We start from the raw sequence: 24,414 nt of genomic DNA on the forward strand, positions 1-24,414 counted from the left end.
GGATCATACTTTAATTCAGTGGTTCTCAACCTTCCTAATGCTGCCACCCTTTAATACAGTTCCTCATGTTGTGGTGACCCTCAACCCTAAGATTATTTCATTGCTACATCATAACTGTAATTTTACTACTATTATGAATGGTAATGTAAATATCTGATATGAAAGCCCTGTGAAAGAATTGAGTCACTAGATGGATAGATAGATAGATAGATAGATAGATAGATAGATAGATAGATAGATAGATAGATATTGTATATATATATATCAATTGATCTTTATTTAACAGGATTAAAAACACTAAGGTAGCAGAATTTCTTGTCTTTATTTCTTTTCCACAATAAGTGTTTCTTAGCCATCTATGGTAGTGTTTACCTGTGATCCCAACATTCAAGAAGCTGAAGCAAAATTGGAAGTTTGAGACCAGCTTGAGCTACAAGGTAAGAACTTGTCTCAAAACAAAACAACAAGAACAAACTCTATTTAGAATACTAGTTTCAGACTAAAACCCCCTTTTATCTTATTATAATCCAGTTTTAGGCAATATCAATCAGGAAATTAGCACTTTTATACTGCAGCCCATCTCCCCTCCCCCATTTCCCAAGTGCCATGTCTAATATATTTCTTTCCTATTTTTGTCTCTCACTGTGAGTCACTGCCGAGGCATGCGATTGGAATTAAATGGTGCCTATAACAGAGATGCGATGGCATAGATGTGTTGTTATAAACACTAAAGAATACCAATTTTTTTTAAAAAAAAAAAAAGACCATCTTAAAATGTCTCTTGGTTACACAAACATAATAATAAATCAACTATTTATACGGATCACTGACCTAGTGTGCCTAATTACCATGAGTCATGGAGATGATTGCGTAGGATTATCTTCGAGTATTACTGTTTCTTAAATTAAGTTAAGTGAACAGGCAACCTGGGTCGTCTCAAAAGGTCATACGGCATGACGGCATTTGAAATCAACCTCCTCGTGATCTCCTGGGGGAATTCCCGTCGGAGAGGAGGGCAGACTGACCGCACACTATGCCAACCATACTAAGAACTCACTGCCCATCAGACGCATGGTTGAGAACTTTACATATAATGACGCATTTAATCAGCCACCGTTCTGATGAGAAACTTACTTGATTTCCAATTTTAAACATGAAGAAAAAAAGTGGCCGAAGGAACGATCAAGTTCTCATAACTATTGAAGCCTCAACTTCAGACCATAGCAGTGAGTAACAGAGACAGAAACCACATGCTTAATGGTGAGACTGGGCTGTTTTATCTGGGGCAGATGTAAGTATTTATGTGGGTGCATGTGTTTGTGGGTATACATATGCACCCGTGTGTGTGTGTGGCTAGAGCTGGCACTGGGTGGCTTGTTTCATTTATTGAAATAGGGTTTCTCAGTAGACATAAAATTCACAAATTCGGTGAGCCTGACTCAAGGATCCACCTCTCTTCTCTGCTTCCCCAGCACTGAGATCACAAGACATAGGGCACTGCACCCAATTAAAAAACAAAACAAAACAAAACAAAACAAAACAAAAAACATGGGTTCTAGGGAGCTGAACTCAGGATGTCATGCTTGTGTGCACTTCAGCAACTTCCCTGGCTGTGGTAACTTACTGGCTGTGTGGCCTTGAGTTAAGCACTCAACCTCTCTGGGACATAGTATCCTCAGTAAACAAGAGACTAATAAGGGCTTTCTTGCTGTCACCACAACTCCACTGAGTGTGCCTGGGAAGGAGCTTAGTAGATGGCGTCATTATCTTCTTCCCTCCAGAACTCTCAGGGCACAGCCGGTAGTGTTGGTTGGAACACAGTCAGGAATCAGCCCCCATTGATGAGAAAAACACCACCCAAAGCCACAAAAACAAAACAGTTTTCTTGCCAGAACACAGACGGGGAGGACAGCAGTTCCGACGGCCGTGAACCTTCACCAAGTTCAGATTCCGAGTGAAGTCTACCAGGATACTATTTGTTCACATGATGCATTCTCCAACTATGATTTGACAGTAGAAGTCATTTCCTCTGGGCACTACCAAGCGAGCCACTCACTATCATCTGCATTCCTTTGGCCAAGCTTTCTTCTACAGTTCTGGATCAGACATTCCGGGCAAAGCTGAGCCGATAACTTGCCTCTATGGATGTGACACCTGAAAGATCAAAGCCAAAAAAGGGTTCATTGGAAGCCTGAAGAAGGAGGCAGCAGTCCAGTACTAGAAAAGCAGAAAGCCGTGAAGACAGAAGAGTTTATTTCTGGCCCCAACTCAAAGTCAAGACCTTGGATGAGTCCCGTGTCCTCTAGGCAGAAGGGCTTGTTTTCTCATCTATAACACACAGGCTTCCTGGATGCTCTCCCAAGGCCTGGCTAACTCTGCCTCATGCTATTCTGGGAGAGGTGCAGGGTTGACATGATAGCTGTGATTTATCTGGGAGAGTTTTCAGAGAGAGGAATACAAGGAGAACCTAGAGACTACAGACTAAGACGAACTGGAATATGGGAAATCTTGGTGAAGGGCACGTGACAGAAGCAGGGTGATTCATTTACAGGACAAAGACAAGAAGACAGCTCTGGGGTTCATATGCCAACATACACCAAGAGCTGAAGAGGAGAGACAATGTATGAACTCTAACTCAGCAAGTCAGGGTCTTCCTTGATGCAAATGACAGTCTAGGAGGGTAATATGGAAGCCTGCCCTCTCTAAGAAAATGGAGGGGTGAAGGGAGTGAGCAAGTCTGTAAAAACAAAAAAATGGAGGAGGTCTATTATCTATCTATCTATCTATCTATCTATCTATCTATCTATCTATTTATTTATTTATTTATTTGGTGTGTTAGCATGTGCTTCTGTGCATGCATCTCTCTCTCTCTCTCTCTCTCTCTCTCTCTCTCTCTCTCTCACTGTGTGTGTGTTCTCATGTATGCAAATGTATGTGGAGGCTGGTGGTCAATATTGAGTGTCTTCCTTTAATTCCTTCCCTAAGATAGGGTGTGTTAATTACTTTTTGCTATGATAAAATACCATGACTAAAAGCAGCTTAGGGGAGGAAGAGGTCTATTTTTAGCTTCCAGTTATGGAAAGACAGACTCCCATAGCAGAAAAGGAATGAAAAATGTATCAGGAAGCCACACTTTCATCTACACAAAATGGAGTTGGGTAGGGCAATAAACTCTCCAGGTCTGCCCTCAGGGACACACTTCCTCCAGCAAGCACATCCTCATAGAGATACTTCGATCTCCCCCAAACAGCACTGCCATCTGGGAACCAAGCGTTCAAATAAATGAGACTATACAGGATATTTCTCATTCAGACCAGCATATAAGCTGTCTCAATGGATGGGTGGCTCACTACTGATTCAGTTAGTCCGGCTTGTCAGCAAGATCCAGAGATCCTCCCGTCTCTGCCTCCTCAGTGCTACCACACAGGAGAACTGTAAAGTTACACCGTGCATGGCTCTTTGTGTGGATGCTGGGAATGCCAGCTCAGGTCCTCCTGCACTTAGGTCCTGCAAGCTCAGGTCTTCCTGCACACAGGTCCTGCAAGCTCAGGTCCTCCTGCACACAGCAAATACTTTTCTGAATGAAACATTTTCCTAACCCAAGGGCTCACTTTTTAATCTTTGATGGGATAGCATGTCAAAAGGCATGTAGGGGACATGCCTCATGCCCTCTCTAGGGGTTTGGGAAATCCCATTAGCTACCCCATTAGCTAGACAGAAGAGGGACCGCTAAGTATATCTCAGAGTCTTGGAAAGGCATAAGAGCTCCCAAAGTTCTGGCAGTCACATGCTTTCAGAAGTAGGCGACTCCCACCTCATTCCCATACTATTGTCAAGCCTCACGGAGGAGCTTTCTCCGAGAGTCTGGGAGCCCACAGGTGAGCCCCAGGAGAAGAAAAGAGGCCGATGTTCTAAACTGTCAGGTCTTGGGCTGACATCCCTTGTTGGCTTCCTGAGGTTTGCTGCAGTTTTAAGTATAGCTCAGACAGACCAACAGACAGACTGACAGACAGGAGATAGTTCATTTGGAAATTCTCCTTGGCCAAGAAATGATGACCATGTGTGTCCACATGTTGCCAGAACAGTTGGGGTCAGAGCCTTGACTGGCAGCCCTAACAAGCTAGGATCAACTACTTGTCATCAATAGATCAAAAATGGCAGTGAAAAGTGGAGCTTCACTCACTATAACCACAATTGGGAAGATGACAAATAAAAGGATGCAGTGACCACCCCAGTCTTGCGGTCAGGGTTCTAGCATGTGGCTTACATTCTAATAGACAACTATGGGTATGCAGGGTACTAGCATGTGGCTTACATTCTAATAGACAGCTATGGGTGTGCAGACTCAGCAATCCTGGCCCAGGGGTCAGTCTGCCATTGTTTCAACTCCTGGCCATCCTGAAGGTGCTCTGACAAGACGTCACCCCTGTGTGAAATCTCTTCCTGGCAGGCAAGTTCCCCTTCTGGCTGGCACTAGGATTTGGCTCTTCCTTTCTCCAGCATGAGATTCCCGGGGGAAATTCCAGTTCCCTGTGGTCTACTGTTACACCAGTGTGATAGCCAAAGCAAGGGGCACACGTCCGTGGTTGCAGTACTTAGGAGAGAGGGCAGGGCACTCCAGAGTTCAAGGCTATCCTCAGCTACAGAGTGAGTACGAGGCCAGCATGGGCTACATGAGACAACCTAACAAGATAAATATGGGCTGGTTTAACCTCATTCTGATCTTTAGGATTTCCTTCTGTGAATGAAACTGTCAGACAGTTTTATGAAGAGCTGTGTTTAGATTTAGGGATGAGCAAGCAAAGCTAAGACTGTAAGACTCACCCTGGCCCCGAGTCAGCATGGCTCATTTGTTATTTGTAACATCCGTGTTTGACATGTCACTAGGAAAGCATGAATCTTGCAGGCACTTTTGGCTGTATCATTTGTGTTGAAGTTTCTCAGCTCTCTGGCACCATGGGAGAGGCCAATGAGAAGTCCCGCAGAGAATCTCTTTCTTTCCTGTGCCCCCCCCCCACTCCCAGTTTTCTACACTCCTATCCCTCCACAGTTTGAACAGGCACGTCCTTCCATGAATCCCTTGTCCTAGATGATGGTGATTCTCTGGGTCCCCCATATTTATTCTTTAATGTTTACTTGTACAATTCGCACATACACTATAGCATTTATCAATGTGGGGCTGGTGAGATGGTTCATCACGCAATGACTCCAGTCACCAAGCCTGATGACCGAGTTCCATCCCAAGGCCACATGATGGAAGGAGACTATCAGCTTTGTAAAGTTGTCCTCTGAACTACACAAACACACAGCTAAAGCACCTGCATTCCAACATGTATGCATACAATAAATAATGAGCAATGGTTTTTGTTCTGTTTTTTGTTTTATTATTATTATTTATTTATATTTATTTATTTATTTATTTATTTTGTCTTTTCGAGACAGGGTTTCTCTGTATAGCCCTGGCTGTCCTGGAACTCACTTTGTAGACCAGGCCGGCCTCGAACTCAGAAATCCGCCTGCCTCTGCCTCCCGAGTGCTGGGATTAAAGGCGTGCGCCACCACGCCCGGCTGTTTTATTATTTTTTAAGGCAAGTTCCAGGACAAGCCAGGGCTACACAGAGAAACCCTGTCTCAAAAATACAAGACAAAACACACACACAACAACAAATGCTGTAGTCACTTTTTAAAACAGTCTAATAGAATTAAGTATATTCATATTGTCCTTGTTCTAGCTGGTTTTGTGTGTCAACTTGACATAGGCTGGAGTTATCACAGAGAAAGGAGCTTCAGTTGAAGAAATGCCTCCATGAGATCCAGCTGTAAGGTGTTTTCTCAATTAGTGATCAAGAGGGAAGGGCCCCTTGTGGGTGGTACTATCTCTGGGCTGGTAGTCTTGGGTTCTATAAGAAAGCAAGCTGAGCAACCCAGGAGAAGCAAGCCAGTAAGTGACATCCCTCCATGGCTTCTGCATCAGCTCCTGCTTCCTGACCTGCTTGAGTTCCAGTCCTGACATCCTTTGGTGATGAACAGCAATGTGGAAAGTGTAAGATGAATAAACCCTTTCCTCCCCAACTTGTTTCTTGGTCATGGTGTTTGTGCAGGAATAGAAACCCTGACTAAGACAGTCAGTCCTTCACCATCTCTCCTTTCTGCAACTTCATTCAAGTCTTAAAGCGACAGGGTCACCTTCTGTGATTAGACTGACTCCAGGAATTCGACTCCTCTTTGCTCCTGCACAGAGCTGTGCAAAGCTGAAGTGCAAGAGGCTCACACTTGGCCTCAAATGCACCCCACTAATGGCTATTATTAATCACCCACATTTGCTGACTCTGTGGATAAAAGCAGATCAGTGCCCTCAGCCAAGAACCTTGGGCCCAGCCGTGGCAAGGGCTTCCTTCCAGGGGACAGGCCCAGCAAAGGCAAGCTCCAAGCTTCAGGAGTGCACAATATAACACAAGTTAGATGCTCCATGTCAGATGGGGGCACTAGAGTACTGTGCCTTCCAGGGTGGCTGTCACCTACCTGTGTGGACCTTGTTTCCACCTCAGAAGAAGCAAGTTATGTAATGCCTGGCTCTTCACCTGTGAAATTCAAATTAATATCCACTTTACAAAGTTTCCAAAATATCAGGTGCCCGTGTTAATTACTCCAGAGTCAGATGGACAGTAGATACGTTTTGTTAAGTTCAGTTTTAAATGTATTTTATTTATATTTGTGTTTATATTGTATTTATAATATGTTCTATTTATATTTCACAGGATTTGATATTTCATCATATGTTCACCTCTTTGTCATGAAACAAGTCAGCCAATAAAAAGTGTATGTATTCACAGTGTATAGCATGAGGTTTGATCTAAGAGTACACTGTGGAATGGCTACATCAAAGTGAGTTTCATATCAATTACTTTACATTTTCTTTATATTTATATTTACTTTTTTATGTGAAAACTGTCCTAGCGATTTGCAACAATATGTTAACTATAGTCACTGTGGGACTGTGAAAGGCAGCCTGTTTTCTGGTCGAGTGAGACTTGCTCTGGAGACCTGGTAGAAACTCTACAAGGGACAGAACAGTGAGCCATGCTCCCAGACAGACATGCTCCTAGCCTAATACCACAGAGCCCCCAGCTCTATAATCCTGTGACTATCAATCATGTCCCCAAACTCCTGGCACTCTGGCTAGACTTCACCCTCACAGTTACCTGACATAGCCTGGTATGCTCCTCCCCACAGCTACCCTGCAATTGCAAGATAGCCCAGCCCACTATAAAAGGAGCTGCTTGGCCCCTCCTCGCTCTCTTAAGCTCTTACCTCTCTTATTCTCATCTTTAGCTCTCTTTCTCCCCTTCCCTTCCCCCTTCTCTCCACGTGGCCATGGCTGGTTTCTCTCTTTCTCTCTGCCTTTCTACAATAAAGCTCTAAAACCATAGACTGTCCCTGTTCAACAAAACACCCATACTTGAATGATGGAATAGGCTTTCCTCTAAAGAGCCAAGTCTAATCTCCCGCTGTAAGGCCTTCCTGCGCTCCAGACATGGACCGGACCAAGGACTCTCGCCCACGTGGGAACCACTCAATGCCCCCTCTCCCCCTGCCCTCTTCTCTCTTTGGCCCCAGGGCTAACCAAGCTGCCCCCTGGGCCTCCACCTTGTTCTCAGCTCTTCTGCAACATACAGCCAAGACTGAGAACCTCTCATCTCTGGCCTCCATGAGGCCCAGAGACCTCAGGCTTCTCCCTCTCTATCCCCCAAGGACTGAGATTCTGTGGCTTTCTGCAGTCAGATGCCCACCCAGGGCCGCATGGAGAGTATGTAGCGGTCCCCAGAGTCCCCCTGCCCAGAGCACTGGAACTCCGGTGAAACACGGGATTCTCTCCCACCCCTTTATTTCCCCACACCGGGAGCCCCACATAGTCACTATGCAATATATTAGGCCTCTTGAACTTCCTGTGTAGCTGGAGGGAAAAAAAAGGAAACAGGGTCTCACTGTGCAGCCCTGGCTGACCTGACACTCTCTATGTAGAACAGGCTGACTTGCGCTCACAGAGATCCACTTGTCTCCTCCTCCAAAGTGCTGGGATGCGCCATCACACCCTGCTGCAACTGAACTCATACCTTTTGGCCCATATCTGTCTGTCCTTGACATGAAAAGTGCTTAAGCAGAAGGAGGCAGTGCTCACGGTTGTCTAGATGACGGTTTTCTCATGCTCTGCAAGCTACAAGCATAACTGGGGGGGGGGGGGTCTAAACAATAACTCCAGGTTCTCCAGCTTACACTCCGCCTTAACATGGTAAGCTGTCACTCCGGTGGGAGTATCCCACCAGCTGTCTTTGCTTATAATGGATGTATGTGGCTCTGTGGGGCTCTAGTTTCAGAGGCTGGTCTTTCCTGTCAGCCCCATCACTGTCACATGAGACACTGATGATGTCATATAGGCTTTGTCTCTGTGTGTCACACCCAAAGATACTCAGGGGATGTGGCTGTCGTGTCAATGTTTCTTTGTAAAAGAGCTTCGTCTTGTGCTTGAAAATCCTTGAAACACAGGACAGGCTTGAGCAAGTTTCTCGGCTCACCTTGAAGCTGCTGCAGCTGTTGCTCAGTTGGAGTTTTGATACACACACACACACACACACACACACACACACACACACACACAGGCCCTGGGTTCTATCCTCAGCATGGGATAAATTAGGTATGGTTGCAGAATGCTGAAATCCCGTCATTAAGGAGGTAGAGGCAGAAGAACAGAAGTTTGAGGAAATCCTTGGCTACATAGCAATTTCAAGGCCATCCTGGCTCCTGTGAGACATTAGCAAGAAACGAAGGTGTTTTTAAGGGCTAAGCACTAAAATGTGTTACTACTGGTTTTGTTCTCTCCTGAGAGAAGTACTAACCCTGGATAGCTCTTCACAAGGCCATCTGGGAAACCTGGCCTTTGGTACCACCAGCCATGCCAGGGTGGCTAAGTCTATCCCAGAACAAGAGATACATCTGGGCTAAGCAGAGACTTACCATCATTATCCTTCCACACTTTAATGTCCCAAACATAATCTCCCAGCCACGTTCTCTGTATCCTTTGTTTATTGTTATATGATGATTCCTTCTAAACTCAGTAACTTAAAATAACACACATTTATTATGGGGTCAGAAATTCAGGAGTGGCATAGCAGGGTTGTCTAGCACAAGGTCTCTCCTGAGATTGTCATCAAGGGTTAGTTAGACAATCATCAGAGGTTTGTTTGGGTCTGAAGCACCTATCTTAAGATGGTTCACATGGCTTCTTATGACCTGGCTTCCCACAAAGCAAATCATCCAACGTGACAAAGAATGACCAAAACCAACACAGATGTCATTCATCACCCAATCTTGGAAGCCACCACAGCTGTCACACTCCATCACAGCCATCACAGAGGCCAACCCTACCAAATGAAGAGCAGCATGCACAGGGTGTGGGTAAGGAAGAAGAGATGACATGAGCCGCCTTGGATGTCGGCCACTACACACTCTCTACCCTCTCTCCATCTCTACCCTCCAGTCTTGCTTGAGAGGAGCCCACCTTTCTCCATGGTCAAAGAAGAAAGAACTTTAAAGGTCTCAAAATGGGAACTAAGCCCAGGTATGCGTGCTTGAATGATGATAATCAGGTAAAGAAATGGGGAGTGGGAGTGGCGGGCGATAGCGATCAGTGGATAAAACACTTACCACACAAGCATGAGGAGCAGGGTGTCAGGGATCCCAACACCCACATAAAGTCAGGCAGGTACCCTGACCACCCATAACCCCAGCATTCAGGAGGTAGACACAGGATTCCCCCAGGGAAAGCCGAATAGCTAGATTAGTTAGAATTATGAGCTCCTGGTTCAGTGAGAGACTCTGTCTCCATTAATAAGGTGGAGACCAATTAAGGAAGAAACCTGACTTCAGTTTGGGGCACCCATGTGTATCTATACATGTACCTGCAAGAGAAAAAAAAAAAGAGGGAGGAAAGGAGTGAGGGACAGAAGAAGGAAGAGGGGAGGGAGAGAGGAAGAAATTCACTTAGAAGGCCCAGAACCTTTAAGAAAGAAAATCAGCATGATTGTGGGAATAGACAGGAGAGCCAGGTGTGCAGTGGCATTTTGTGAATAGAAATCTCATTATAACAGCAGAGTGGTGTTTTCCTCATCCCTGTCCATACTAGAGGTCAGTTTCACTTATTGTAGGGAGAGCAGCCACCATCTTGAACGACATCCACACCACTGGCAGGAAGAGAGTCCTGGAAGGCCCTGCACTAGCGATGAAATACTCTGGCCCAGGGATGATGCATGTCCCTCCCATGCACAATCCACCAGCCATAAATTGTCACTCTGTCTCCAGCTAGCCACAGGGAGCCAAGAAGAGCAATCCTGTCACGTTCCTGGAAGAGGAGAAAGCTGGAAATAGTTGGCAAACAAGATTCATGACTCGACTCTTCAGCCTAAGAGAGCAAAACAGCAGAGAGGCAAAGGACGGGGTGGAGCTTGGGATTTAAATCATGGGCAGGAGGAGACTTCTGCAAGGCTGTGCTAATTCATTAATAATTCATGAAAACTTTGCCAGTTACTCCCTCTCCCTGGTTATTCTTTACCGCCTTCTCATGCCAGCCCAAAGACTAAAGATCGCCTGAGTACTCTGCCTCAAGTTTGGGGGTCTCCTTTACTTCTTCTCACTCTTTACCCAACACCCCACCCTCAACTCTCCATGGTGAGGGTGACTTGAGGTCACATGCCCCACCAATTTCATCTTCAATGCCACCCAATCTCCCAGGATCCTTAAAGGCAGCCCCCAACCCACTTAACAGAGATGGGCTAACCTCTAAGCCTAGCCTGACTACTGACCCTGGTTCTTAGTAGGCCCAGTTAAGTCAAGCTCACATCAGCCTGAAGACCTGCTGACTCCAATTCTCTCCCTTTTGAGTAGATGCTCAACTCCTAGGAATCTCAAGTACTTACACACACTACTTGGCCCAGTCTCTTTTATCCAGGCCAAAGCATCTATCTCCCCAGAAGGCCTTCCCCAAGAGACCTGAGGGTGGTTGTGACATGGTGCCTTGTAACACAATCTTGTCTTGCTGTAGACTGCATAGGAGCATGCAGTTTTGTTCATGTTCTCATATGTCCTAGCTGCTGTGGTTAGAGCATATTTTGTTATTGTCCAGGCCTAAGGCCTCTATGTGCTCGCTCACACACTAGTAAACATCCATTGTCTATCAGGGGAACCAGGACCATCTAACCCCGATCTTTCATTTTCCAGCCTCCAAGTCAGTGTGACCAAAGTCGCACAGCTAGTGACACGTGAAGGATTCAGACCCCAAATCAGTCAGACTGTAGATGCTGTGGCCTTAGCTTTAGATGGCATCAAGAGAGATGGCAAGGAAAGTTTCCTAGAGTGCCAACGAAAGGATGCGAGGCTCAGGCCTCAGCATCCGGTTTTGTTCACTGAGAGCTGGACAGAAAGGCTGGATAATACAAATTGTTTCAAAAAGCAAGAAAAAGAATTGCAGAGCTGCACAGTCAGGCTACACCAGACCCTCAAACTCCGCGGGTAGACATCCAATTCCTATTTCCCTTGTAGGTGGGGTCCTGCTTTGAGTCTGCCCTGTGATCCTTCTCCTCCGAAGCAGCCATGGAAACAGCCAGAACAAGCCCAGTGCATCCTTGCAACAATCCCTTCAAATCGGCTGCTCTCGGGAACTTCTTGAATCTTCAATACATCCCTGAACGGCGAACCTCGGGAAGTGGGTCCTATTCTCATTGTTTGTAGCTTATGAGAAGCCACGACCAGGACACACATGGTGGCCAGGGGGCAGGCCAGGGCTGCAGAGAGCCAGAGGCGGAAGCCCAGCTGGGAGAACTCCTGCAGGAAGTAGGCGGGGCTTGGGGGAGAGCCTCCATCTGCAAGGAAATCCCCTCCCCTGGGTTCACTCAGAGGACAGTTCAGGTTGAAGCAAAGATGCCAGAGAGCAGGCAGCGAAGCCAGACCCAAAGTGAGGCATAAATGCCAGAGACAACACTGTGAGAGGCAAGAAGAAAGCCAGGAACCAACTGAAGGTCCTGGAGCGAGTCTGCACTCGCTCAGCTTCTCTAGTTCAGGAGAGCAGAGAGGAATTTAATGGGAAGGGAATAATGGGGGGAAAAAAAAAAGCTATTCCATTCATTTTATGAGCTCATCAAAACTCTGATAACAAGACCTGTCAGGAATAGCGCATACACAGGAAGCAACACAGGGAGAAAAAAAAAAAAAAACAACACTTACAAGGTCAATAAAACATGTGGAAAAGAAGCAGCCACAGTAGTGACGATGGGGCTTCCTCTGGTGACTAAAATTAACGGCTTGGGCTGGGGGTGTGGTTCAGTTGATGCAGTGGTCGCCTACCATGCACAAAGCCCTGGGTTTGATCCCCACCATCGCATGCACCCAACAATGTAGCACGCACGGGCCAACACTTGAGAGGTGGAGACAGGATGATCACAAGTTCAAGAGCATCTTCTACTACATAGAAAGTTCAAGGCCAGCCTGGGATCCATGAGATCTTATGTCAAAAGAGGGAGGAGATGCTGGATGGCTCAGCTGGTAAGTTCTTACTTCACAAATTTGAGGAGCAGAGTTTCCAACAACTATGCAAAAGAGCAGATTGATTTAAGCATACGGAGGGAGAGGGCAGTAGATGCAAACAGATCCCTGAACTCATAACCAGCTAGCTTAGCCTAATTGGCAAACTCTAGCTCTCAGGGAGAGACCCGTGTCAAAAACCAAGATGGGGGCTGGAGAGACGGCTCAGCAGTTAAAAGTACTGGCTATTCTTCCACAGGACCCAGTTATGATTCCCAGTACCCACATGGCAGCTCACAACAATTTCTAACTCAAGTGCCAGGAGATCTGATGCCCTCTTCTGGCCTCTCAGGCACCAGGCACACACATGGTACAGAGGAATACATGTAGGCAAAACACTCGTATACATAATATAATAATAATACAAAACATATTACAATGCAGATGGTGCCTAAGGAATGACACTGAAGGCTGGCCTCTGACCTTCATGTGTATTCACACACACATGCACACACATGACTGCACACATACATATACAGGTTTATACAGATCATCAGTATTCAAGCCATCAGATTCACTATCTATAAAATATTGGCTAAAAACCCACATCCATTTCTGTTTGTTTGTTTGTTTTAGATAGCCCAGTATCTCTTGGCATAATAAAGAGTGGTAGTATCTTATTTAAAATTAAAATACAATGAGAAAGAAATAAAAGAAACATTATAGTTTATTCATTAAAATCAGTAACTCAAAAGGATATTAGTTTTGGCGTTATTCCTTAATATTGCTCTGGAAATTAAGACCAACACAATAAAAGAAAACACAAAATAAATAAGATGTATTTTTTTTAAACATGGCATATTAAGGAAACAAAATTGTCAGCCAGATTTTAGTTATCAATGCTGTATATTAAAATCCCAATGTAACTTCTAGAAACAAAATACTCATTAAGGAGATCGTTAAAACTCACTAAGAATAGAACAAACATGAATTAAAACAACAGGATAAAAATGTTAACAATCAACAAGTTTGAGGCCATGGTGAAGATGTGGGTATCTCGGACACTACTAATGGTATCTTAGAGGAAAAGCCAGCTGTCTCTCTTATATTCCTCTAATCCTTTGCAGACACTAGCTGAGTGAGTCACCATTTAGCTCAATTCTGAGAGTTGCTGAACAGAGTTAATGCAGACCCCACAGGTTAAGAGCAAACAGCTTACCTGCACCTCTTCATCCATCAGCTATGGCTTGGGAATACCCACAATTCTCCACTTATTTTCAATAATTTATTACAGTGGCTCAAAAAACTCAAAGCAATAGATTTACTAGTTTATATATAATGACAGATATGACAACAGAGACAGGGAGAGAGGAGTGCTTGGAAGGATATCAGCATGGAGCAGGGCTCAAGGGTATTGGTCTCTACCAAGCTGGTGTGTGCCACCTCTCAGCCTATGGGTACAGTCACACACCCACACAGCCATGTCCATACCTGATGGGTGTTTGTGGGGATCTCCTCACAGAAGCCTGATCAATCTTTCAGTCTGCCTCCAGCTCCTCTTCTCTACCTGGGAAAAGAGGAGTTAGAGCAGAAAATGGCTGGGTCTTTCTGGTGGCCAGCCCTCCTCCAGGAATTCCCCCAAACAGTCATTTTGTTAGAACAAAGATACTTCCAGCACATTTCCAAGGGTCTTAGATCTGCGTTTGAGACTAAAGAACTGTAGATACACATTCCTTGCTACTCCACAGTATTGTGTATTTGTACAGCCAATAGAAAATGTGGCAATACTTTAAAATCATAAATATGCTCCTTTTTAATCTATTAATTTCTCTTTTAGATACTAAATTATGTAATGAATGTATGCAACATGCACAATATTATCCTACTGATAACCTTGGATCCATGTTTTATATGTCATGTACGTACAATGCTATTTCTATCTACTGTTCCTACATTTTAAAAAGTAGAGATGACCTAAACAACCATCAGTAAACGATCTCCATTCAGTGGTACACCATGCATCTGGGCATATATCCAGAAGAAGTTCCACATGCTCCACTATGTTCATAGCAGCCTTATTTATAATAGCCAGAAGCTGGAAAGAACCCAGATGCCCCTCAACAGAAGAATGGATACAAAAAATGTGGTACAGTTACACAATGGAGTACAACTCAGCTATTAAAAACAATGGATTTATGAAATTCTTGGACAAATGGATGTATCTGGAGGACATCATCCTTAGTGAGGTAACCCAATCACAAACGAAGTCTTTAGATATGCACTCACTGATAAGTGGATATTAGCTCAGAAACAGAACACCCAAGATACAATTTGCAAAACAAAGAAAATCAAGGAGAGGGAAGACCAATGGGTGGATATTTCATTCCTCCTTAGAATAGGGAACAAAATCCTCATGAAAGGAGTTACAGAGACAAAGTTTGGAGCTAAGACGAAAGGATGGACTATCCAGAGACTACCCCACCCGGGGATCCACCCATAATCAGCCACAAAAACCCAGACACCATTGCATATGCCAGAAAGATTTTGCTGAAGGGACCTATTATAGCTGTCTCGTATGAGGCTATGCCAGTGCCTGGCAAATACAGAAGTGGATGCTCACAGTCATCTATAAGATGGAACACAGGGCCCCCAATGGAGAAGCTAGAGAAAGCACCCAAGGAGCTGAAGGGGTCTGCAACCCTATAGGTGGAACAACAATATGAACTAACCAGTACCCCCAGAGCTCGTATCTCTAGCTGCATATGTAACAGAAGATGGCCTAGTCAGCCATCACTGGGAAGAGAGGCCCCTTGGAATTGCAAACTTTATATGCCCCCATACAGGGGAATGCCAGGACCAAGAAGTGGGAGTGGGTAGGTAGGGGAGCAGGGCGGGGGGGTGGGGGAGGGTATAGGGAACTTTTGGGATAGCATTTGAAATGTATATAAAGAAAATATCTAATAAGAAATAAATAAAAAAAACATTTTGTGTGTGTGTGTGTGTGTGTGTATGTATGTCCTAGCCTTTACTGGGATGCTGGGGATTTGAACTCAAGCCCTCATATTTGCAAAGCAAATACCCTTACCTACTGGGCTATCTCTCCATCTCTGGTGTTCAATTTTTTAAATATACAAAATTAAACTCAGCAATACTAGGTAAAATCTGTGAGTAATTAACTAACTTCTGCATACTGGTGGATTTTCTGTTTTGAATTATAAACCAACCTCTCATTCCTGGAATAGGCTCCATTTGGTCATAATTTGTGTTCCTTTTCAGATACTATTGCTTCCAATTTACTGGTATTTATTTTAAGAGCACATGAGGATGTTAGTCTTCATTTTTCTTGTAACATCTTTATCTAGCTGTGGGGTCAGGATAAAGCAGACCACTTAGAATAAATCAAGTGAAGACCCTTCTATATTGTTTTAGGTAAGTTTGTGGGTTAATCGTATTCCATTCTAATGCATCATAGACCACCCACTGAGCCGAAACTGTTCACAGTGTTTTCCTTTATAATCCTATAGGGTCTGTTATGATGGCCCTTTTTGCACTTCTAAAGCACCCCCTCCTTTCCTGCCAATGTTATCAGCCTCTTTTCAGTTTTGTTAATTTAGCTATTTTTCTGTTATCATCTATTGCTTTCCACTCTTTCTTTTTTAGATGTATTTATTTATGTAGATGGTTGTTTATCCCTGTGCATACCTATGTACCACACGCATGCTTCTTGCCCGCAGAAGCCAGAAAGGGCATTGGACTCCCTGACACTAGAGTTACAAATGGTTATGAGCCACCATGTGAGGGTTGAAAACCTGGGTCTGTAAGAGCAGCAAGGGCTCTTAACCCTCCAGCCACCTTCTGTGCATTTCACTGTTGGTGAAGATTTTCCATTTTTTTATTTCCAACTTAATCCATCTGCAAGTCCATGTCATTACAACTCCCAAGTTAATTGAGACATACTTATTAATGTGTTCTATTTGGAGACTGTTACACATGGGCTTGCAAAGAATGTGTGCTCTGCCGTAGCTGAGCACTGGTGTTCTGTAATTGTTAAATAGGTCAGTCAGCGATAGTGCTTAATCCTTTGTTTGGATCTTTTTGGTTGGTTGGTTGGTTTTTATTTGGGGGTGTTTTTGGTTTTGTTTGGTCTTTTGAGACAGGTTCTCATTTTGTCCTGGCTGGCCTAAAACTCACTGTGTAGACCAGGCTGGCTTTTAACTCCTAGACATCCATCTGCCTTGACCTCATTATCTGGGATTAAAGGCATTCGCCACCACACCCAGCCCTTTGTTTTAGTTTTAGAGCCCAGGTTGGACTCTAGTTTGGTTCCTTGCTGAGGATGACCTTGCTTCTGTTTTTCCTGCCTCCACCTGCCAAATTGCTGGGCTGCCATGCAGGCTGCAGTGGTAAGGATCAAACCAAGGACCTCCAGGTTTGCTGGCTCTACCAGCTGAGCTGCCCGCCCAGCCTAGGTTCTTAATTCTTCTGGCCCTGTGCTTGCTCTACCCATTCCTAAAAAGGAATGGTAGATCTCCAACTATATTTGTGGTTTGTCCATTTCTGCTTTTGCTTTTGAGCCATCTCCCTAGCTCTCTTTTGTCAGCTTTTGACAAATGTGTTTTGAAGCTCTGTTGGGTGTACGCATTTAAAGTTGTCACTAAGCAATCTGTTCAGTACAGGGCTAAATCCCTCAAAGCTTTCGTAGTTTTTCTTGGCTTGAAATCTATTTTGCTGTGTATTAATATAGCCTTTCCACTTTTCTAATATAATTTAGTGTTTTCAAGGTGTATCTTTTTTTTTTTTTTTTTTTTTAGTTTTAACCCATCTGGGTCTTTAAGTTTAATGTGAGCTTCCTTTTGTAAGTGACACAAAGTTGGTTCTCTGTGGTTTTTATTTTGTTTTGTTAATTCATTTTTAAAGTCAATATACAAAGGAATAGGCTTCACTATGACAATTTTGCATGTGTGTGTCATTGTCCTTGTTCTATTTGTACCTCTTCCCCACTGCCCTCCCCATATACCTCTCTCACTCATTCCCTCCTCTCCCTTCCTCCCAATAAACAGTCTTCTTGTCTGGTTCATATCTCATGTATTCCATTAATGTTTTCCCCTCCCCTTCTTAAAATCTCTTCTTCTCTTCATGTCTTACCCTTTCTGTTTCCATGTCCTACATAGCTACCTACAAGTCCTATCCTCTCAGTGTCTCTCTGTCTCTGTCTCTGTCTCTCTGTGTCTGTGTCTGACTCTATGTCTCTCTCTCTCTATGTCTCTCTCTCTATGTCTCTCTCTCTATGTCTCTCTCTCTCTATGTCTCTCTCTCTATGTCTCTCTCTCTCACTCACTCACTCACTCTGCTACTGCTCCAGAGCCATGCTCTCTGCCATGAAGATGGACTAAGCCTCTGAAACTGTAAGCAAGTCCCCAGTTAAATGCTTTCTATTTATTTATTTGTTTGTTTGTTTTTTACTAGAAATATACATTTATTTAAGTATATCAAATATTTAACATTTTATTTTTATTTTATTTTTATTAGGTATTTTCTTTATTTACATTTCAAATGTTATCCCCTTCCCTAGTTTCCCCTCCAAAAATCCCCTATCCTCTCCCTCCTACCCTTTTTCCCCAACCCACCCACTCCTGCTTCCTGGCCCTGGCATTCCCCTATACTGGGGCATAGAACCTTCACAGGGGTAAGGACCTCTCCTCCCATTTATGACCAACTAGGCCATCCTCAGCTATATATGCAGCTAGAGCCACAAGTCCCATCATGTGTTTTCTTTGATTGGTGGTTTAGTCCCAGGGAGCTCTGGGAGTGCTGGATAGTTCATATTGTTGTTCCTCCCAGGGGGCTGCAAACCCCTTCAGCTTTCTCTTTTTTGAGTAGCATTGGTCTTGGTGTCTTCTCACAGCAATGGAAAAATGATGAAGACATGCAGCAATAAACATGGATATGCAAGTATTCAAGGATGGCCTTGAACTTCTGATCTTTCTGCCATCACCTCCTGGGTGCTGGGATTCTAGCCAGTTTTCTGTGATGCTGGGGATTGAATCTGGGGCCCCATGCATGCTAGGCAAGCACTCTTCCAACTGAGCTACTACTGTCTCACCTTCATCCTTAAAGAATATTCTTTCTGGGTAGACAATTCTAAGTTGGCAGGTTTTCCTGTTAGCCCTTTAAAGATGTTTAAAAAACAAACAAAGAAAACAAAGACGTGTCCTATGGTCCCTCTTATCTTTGTCCCCTGTACATAATGTGTCTTTTGTTTGGCTGAGTTTCATTTTTTTTTCCTGTATCTTTGAGTTCTAGTAGTTTAGTTGTGCTGTTCCTTAGAATGGTTTACTTTATGTCCTTTTTTTTTTTTATCTTACTTGGGGGTTGTTGAACTCTCTGAGTCTGTGGAATTGTATTTTAATCAGATGTAGAAAATTCTCTACCGTGATTTATTCTGTGCCCTCCTTTGGGATTCCAATTATACATACATTATGCCCTTGTTAATGCCCTATATGTGACAGAGGTGGTCACATCTTTCCTGTTTTTTGGTTTTGGTTTTGGTTTTGGTTTTTTCCTCTGTAGTTCAATTTGAATGGCGTCTACTGCTTTATTTTCAAGTTCTACAGTGTCTGGTCTGTTAGTGATGCCCATCCAGAGAATTTGCTCTCTTCCATATTCTTCATGACCTGTTATCTTTGTATTTCCATGGCTCTATTTTTATGTTTCTCACCCCCTTCCTTGTTAAGTTCATTATCATTTAAATCCTCAGGTATTCCTTTCTGATAGTCACATTGTATTTTTAATATCTATGTCTGTTTCTATTAGTACTTTTTCCCTCTGATTATGAATTACACTCTTGCTTCTTCTTGTGAGTAGTAATTTTTTCCTTTTATTGAAACTGCTTTTTTGTCTCACATACTATATCCTGATTGTGGTTTTCCCTTCCTCTACTCCTCTCAGTTCTTCCCTGCCTCCCCTCCTGTTCAGATCCACTTCCTTTCTGCCTCTCCTTAGCAAACAAACAGGCTTCTATAGGATAACCATAAAATAGAATAATAAGATAAAACAAAAACTAGCACTTGAAAATTGAACAGGACAAACAAGCAAAATGAAAAGAGCCCAAGAGAAGACACAAAAAAGCAGAGACCCACTTGTTCATACACTCTGGAATCCCATAAAGGCACAAAAACTGGAAGCCATAATGCTGTAGACCTGTGCAGGCCCTTGTGCATGCTGCTTCAGTCTCTGTGGGTTCATATGAGTTTTGATCCTATTGATTTAGAGGACCTTGTTTCCTTGATCTCCTCCATGCCCCAGAATCTTATACTCTTTCTGCCTCCACTTCTGAAGGGTTCCCTGAGCCCTCAGAAGAGGGAATTGATGGAAACATCCCATTTATGGATGAGCATTTAAGACCTCTCCCTCTCTGCACACCGGTCTGTCTAGGTCTCCGAGTTTGTTCCCATCTGCTGCAGGAGGAAGCTTCTGCATGCTTTGCATGACTAAGCAAGCTGTGAGTGTAACAGAATGTCATTAGGAGTCTTTTTGTTGTTTTGTAAAGCAGTACTATTTGGTTTTACCTTCCATCCCTGGGCTATCTCAGGTTTTTGGTTACCCAAGCAGTGTTGGGTATGGGTTGCATATCCTAGAGTGGACCTTAATTAAGTCAAATCAGTTATTGGTTGGTTGTTCCCACAAGCTTTGTGCCACTGTTGCCCTAGCATATCTTGAAGGCAGAACACCATTATAGAGCAAAGGGTTTGTGGTTGGGTTGAGGGTCATGTCTCTTCGGCAGCGTGCAAAGTGCCTTTCTATACCAAGGATGTTTTTTGAGGGTAGGGATGAAGACTCTGTGTAGACACCAACTGAACCTCTCCATGTTCAGTGAGTTGTGTACCTGTTGTCTTTAGCTGTCAGTTTGTGGAGAGCAACCTATAGTCTTGGCAATAGCCTGGGTTCTAAGATCTGGGAGATTCCCGCTGGACCTCATATACTGAGAACTCAATTATATGTAACCCAGTCCTAGTACAAGAAGCTTCATTTGGTGATGAGAAATGTCCCGATGGAGCTCTGTGTCTCCCATTATTTGGTAATTTCATACAGATCCCCTACATATATGCATATATTTTAGAACGCTTTGAACAGTAATTCTTTTAATGCTGGGCCTTGTGAAGATTGTGTTGTCACATAGTTCCGTTGCTTTCCAATGTCAACAGCTTCAGATCTACAACAGAAAAGGGACATTGGCAAGGGAACTGGTGAAATTAAATAGAGTCTGTAGTTTAATGATAGCATTGCAATGTTGATTTCTTTTTTTTTTTTTTAAGATTTGGATTTGTGCATTTTGTTATGTAATATGCCTCTAAATAGCTTTTAAAATATTGTCTTGAATTGTAAATGTATTTTCGAGTGTTTTAAAATCTTTATATTAACCACAAGATTCTCATAAATACAATTTCACAAAATATTTTTTAAAAGCTCTACAAATGTACTTGGTGAGTGGCTGCAGGAGCCAAGACACAGGCAGGACTGTGGCAGGAGAGCCCAGGCTGGTGCTGGGCTGGGGTGCAGACCTTTAGTGTATGGACGGCAGCATCCTCTCCGAGCACTTCTGCCCTACGAGGTTTGCTGTACACACTGTGCCGTATACCCCGGCACAGTGGCCTCCTCACTTGGGTCTTCTTGGTGGTTCTTATGAACATCATAAGGCATGGTGAATGGTCTGTAAAGCAGTGTTGGCTTCTTAATCTGGAGAGATGCATCATGGTTATGTTTACCATGGATAAGCTAGGTAAAGGCTATATAGGAATTCTGTGTTCTGTCTTTGCAATTTTTCAATAAATCTAAAATTATTCCTGCAAAAGGTTTATGTTATGATTTGTAGGGAAATGGTATATGTGGCTTTGTGTGTGCTCCCCAATGTATGCACATGTGGGGGCCAGGTGGTGACATTGCATGTCTGTCTTTATTGCTCTCTCAATTGTTGTTGTTTGGGCTGTTTTTTTTTTTACAACAGGGTCTTACTGTCCCTTGCTGTCCCAGAAATCACTCTGTAGACCAGGCTGACCTCAAACTCAGAGAGATCTGATGGCCTCTGCCTCCCAGGTGCTGGGATTAAAGGCGTGCACCACTATTACATGGCTGTTGTTTTTAAACAAGGTCTCTAACTGAACCTTACTCTCAATGCTTCAGCTAGACCAGCAAGCCTCTGGGACCCGTGTAACCCCATGCTCCCAGCACTGGGGTAACAAGTGCAGGCCACCACACTTGGCTTTTCGTAAGGGTGCTGGGCATCCAGATTCAGGTCTCCATGCGTGTACAGAAAGCACACCAAGTAATCTCTCCCAGTCCCTCCACCTTATTTTTTTTGAGATAAATTCTCATATTGAACCAGCCCACAGAGGACAACTCTCTCTTGGGAGCCATTTCTGTCTTTCTAGCCTGGGATCTAGGGATGGAATTTAGGTCATCAAGCTTTTGCTTTGGCAGAAGCAGCTGCTTTTATCTCCTGGACCATTCGTTGGCTCTCCCCTGAGGTTTTCTAGTTCTAGTGTGTACTCTGCTCACTAGACATATGCTGTGATGTATTCTGATCTCTTGTTGAGTGGGCCTTCCTGGCACACATATTTGGATTGTCTGTAGGCATGTGATAATACTGTTTATTCCTTTTCTTTACAGGACCTTTCACCCTGATATTTTCTGTTGGTTACATTGATTATAGAAGAGCTAAATAACATTGCTGATTGGGGACGGGGTCAAATAGCCTTTGTAAGCTCACAGGGCTCTTCAGCTGTTTCAGTGTCATGTCAACAATGGCAGCTCACATTCTAAAATTAAAGGATTATTTTTTACAATCATTTTCTTCTGCTGGCTCTTTTCTCCTGCCCCGTGTTGACCTGAGCCTTCTCTTACTTTAGTTTCCTCCGCCTTATCCTATTAATGCTCAAGTCCTCTCCTAGACAGATACTTGACGGATAAGTCCTGTCTCAAACAGTACCCATGGGTCACTCCATCTTGGGAGTTCATGTACAAAGAGGCCGGAGTAGTGAATCCCTTCATGTCTCCTTGCAGCTCTTTGTTCCCATTAGTCCTTGACGTGTGACAAGCCATTCAGCTCTCCCTGCTGCTCTCAAATTGAGCATCTATGCCTTCTGCCTTTCCTCTCATCGTCTCTCAGGCCTGCCTGCTGCCTCCCAGGTGCTGGGATTAATTCTCGATGTCCCACACAGATGTCCATTACATGACTGAAGTTGTTGGTGCCCCCTAGTCTGTTCCCCGCCCCCCCCCAGGTTTGTTGTAAATGTTCCCAGGTGCCTAGTTTTATCAATCAGCTTCTCTGAGTCTTTTATCGTCATTCAAGAACAATCATACATGATGCAGCCCTGTGCCAACAGTACTAGAATTTGAGCATATGCTTGAGTGTGTGTGTGTGTGTGTGTGTGTGTTTGCATGTATGTCACCTTTTAAGTCACACCAGGAAAAGGAAACATTACACACTCTTAAGTAACTTTTATATATTTCATTTGGAATTTAACCGAAGTGATGAGAAAATTGAAAGAAACTGGTGAGTTTTTGAAGGTGGTGAGATGGCTTAGCAGAGAAAGCCCTTGCTGCCAGGTCTGATGACCTCAGCCCCATCCCCAGGACCCTTGTGGTGAAGAAAAGCCCCTACAGGTTATCCTTTGACTTCCATACATGCACAGATAAATAAATACATATGATTTTAACATATATTTTTTAATTGGTCATCTGTGGTTGAGCTGGAGAGATGGCTCAGTAGCTAAGAGCATGCACTTAGAGCTGAGAAGGACTCTAGCTCCCATGTCTCAGGACTCACAACTACCTATAACTCCAGCTCCAGGGGATCTGATACTTTTGGCTGACCCCTCTGCTTATGTGCACATACAATTAAAAATAATAAAATCAATATTTTAAAAATTAATCCATTGAAACAAGGGATTAAATATTGGCAAAATCACACTTTCACTAAATTACTTACTGCATATGTCCATGTTTGACACACTACCTTCACAGTGGCTGTTTTAACACCTCCAGGAGATTCTACTGAATAAAATGTACCAAAAATCAGGTAGCTTCTTATTGTTGAACATGTGCTGCCTCGGTTGATGATGTCATAAGGATCTCTGTGTGCTTGGCTGTTTGCTTAGTTGAATTATTTCCTTATGAGAGAATCCCATGGGTGGGATGACTGGGTCAGGGTAGGAGCATCTCCCTGACTCCAGCAGTTTATAATCTGAAAATGTGTTTTGAGAATTAGTTGTCTTATTACCGGGTAAAGGTCGAGGCTCAGTTGTCAGTGGTGAGGAGGCCACAGGGAAGCCCTGTTTCCCAGCATCACCGCTAATGTGTCCTGTCTCCCAGCTCTCCTTCTCCCCTACTCATTCCATTCAGCTTTCCTCTTTTGGAAACATTGGTGGAGTGCCTGCTGCTCTACAGCAGCCACTGGCATTTCTCTCTGCCTCACTGCAGTAAACCACAACTCTGTCCACTGTTCTGATCAATGACTGGTCCAGCATGTGTGATGCCAAGAGGGCCAGGTCAGAGGTGCACTGGCCTGTTCTTCCTGAGGAGCACGAGGGCACTGAGGCCTGCAGGAAGCTTCCTTGTTTTCCACAGTGTGTCTGATACTGTCTAGGGAGCCCTGGACTCTTCTGCTGGAGAGATCTGGTGTTAGCAATCCATCCCTCTCCATAGGTGGGTATCAGCCCATCCAGGCCTAGCCTTGCGGAGAAAGAGGAGACTCTACGCAATCCCAACTGCACCAGCGGACCCATAAGAGCATCTTACTACTGTTCATTCAATAAACTGCTGATCTAGAAATAACCGCATAGTGAG

The 24,414-nt window shown here is 43.9% G+C and overlaps 1 protein-coding gene across 1 annotated transcript in view; it reads right to left on the reverse strand.

Moving 5' to 3' along the window:
* Positions 1 to 1,019: 1,019 nt before the first annotated feature.
* The window catches only part of Adm (adrenomedullin), a 72,200-nt gene continuing 48,805 nt past the window's right edge, over positions 1,020 to 24,414 (reverse strand). The window contains exons 6-8 of the transcript XR_015047830.1: positions 14,062 to 14,137; positions 6,523 to 6,581; positions 1,020 to 2,154 (exon numbers count right to left, since the gene is read on the reverse strand). The gene's annotated coding sequence lies outside the window, so the exon portion shown is untranslated. The remainder of the gene's footprint in view (positions 2,155 to 6,522; positions 6,582 to 14,061; positions 14,138 to 24,414) is intronic.

This window comes from Mus caroli, unplaced genomic scaffold, assembly GCF_978045245.1.
Source record: "Mus caroli unplaced genomic scaffold, Mus_caroli_1 scaffold_8, whole genome shotgun sequence".
Lineage (NCBI taxonomy): Eukaryota > Metazoa > Chordata > Mammalia > Rodentia > Muridae > Mus > Mus caroli.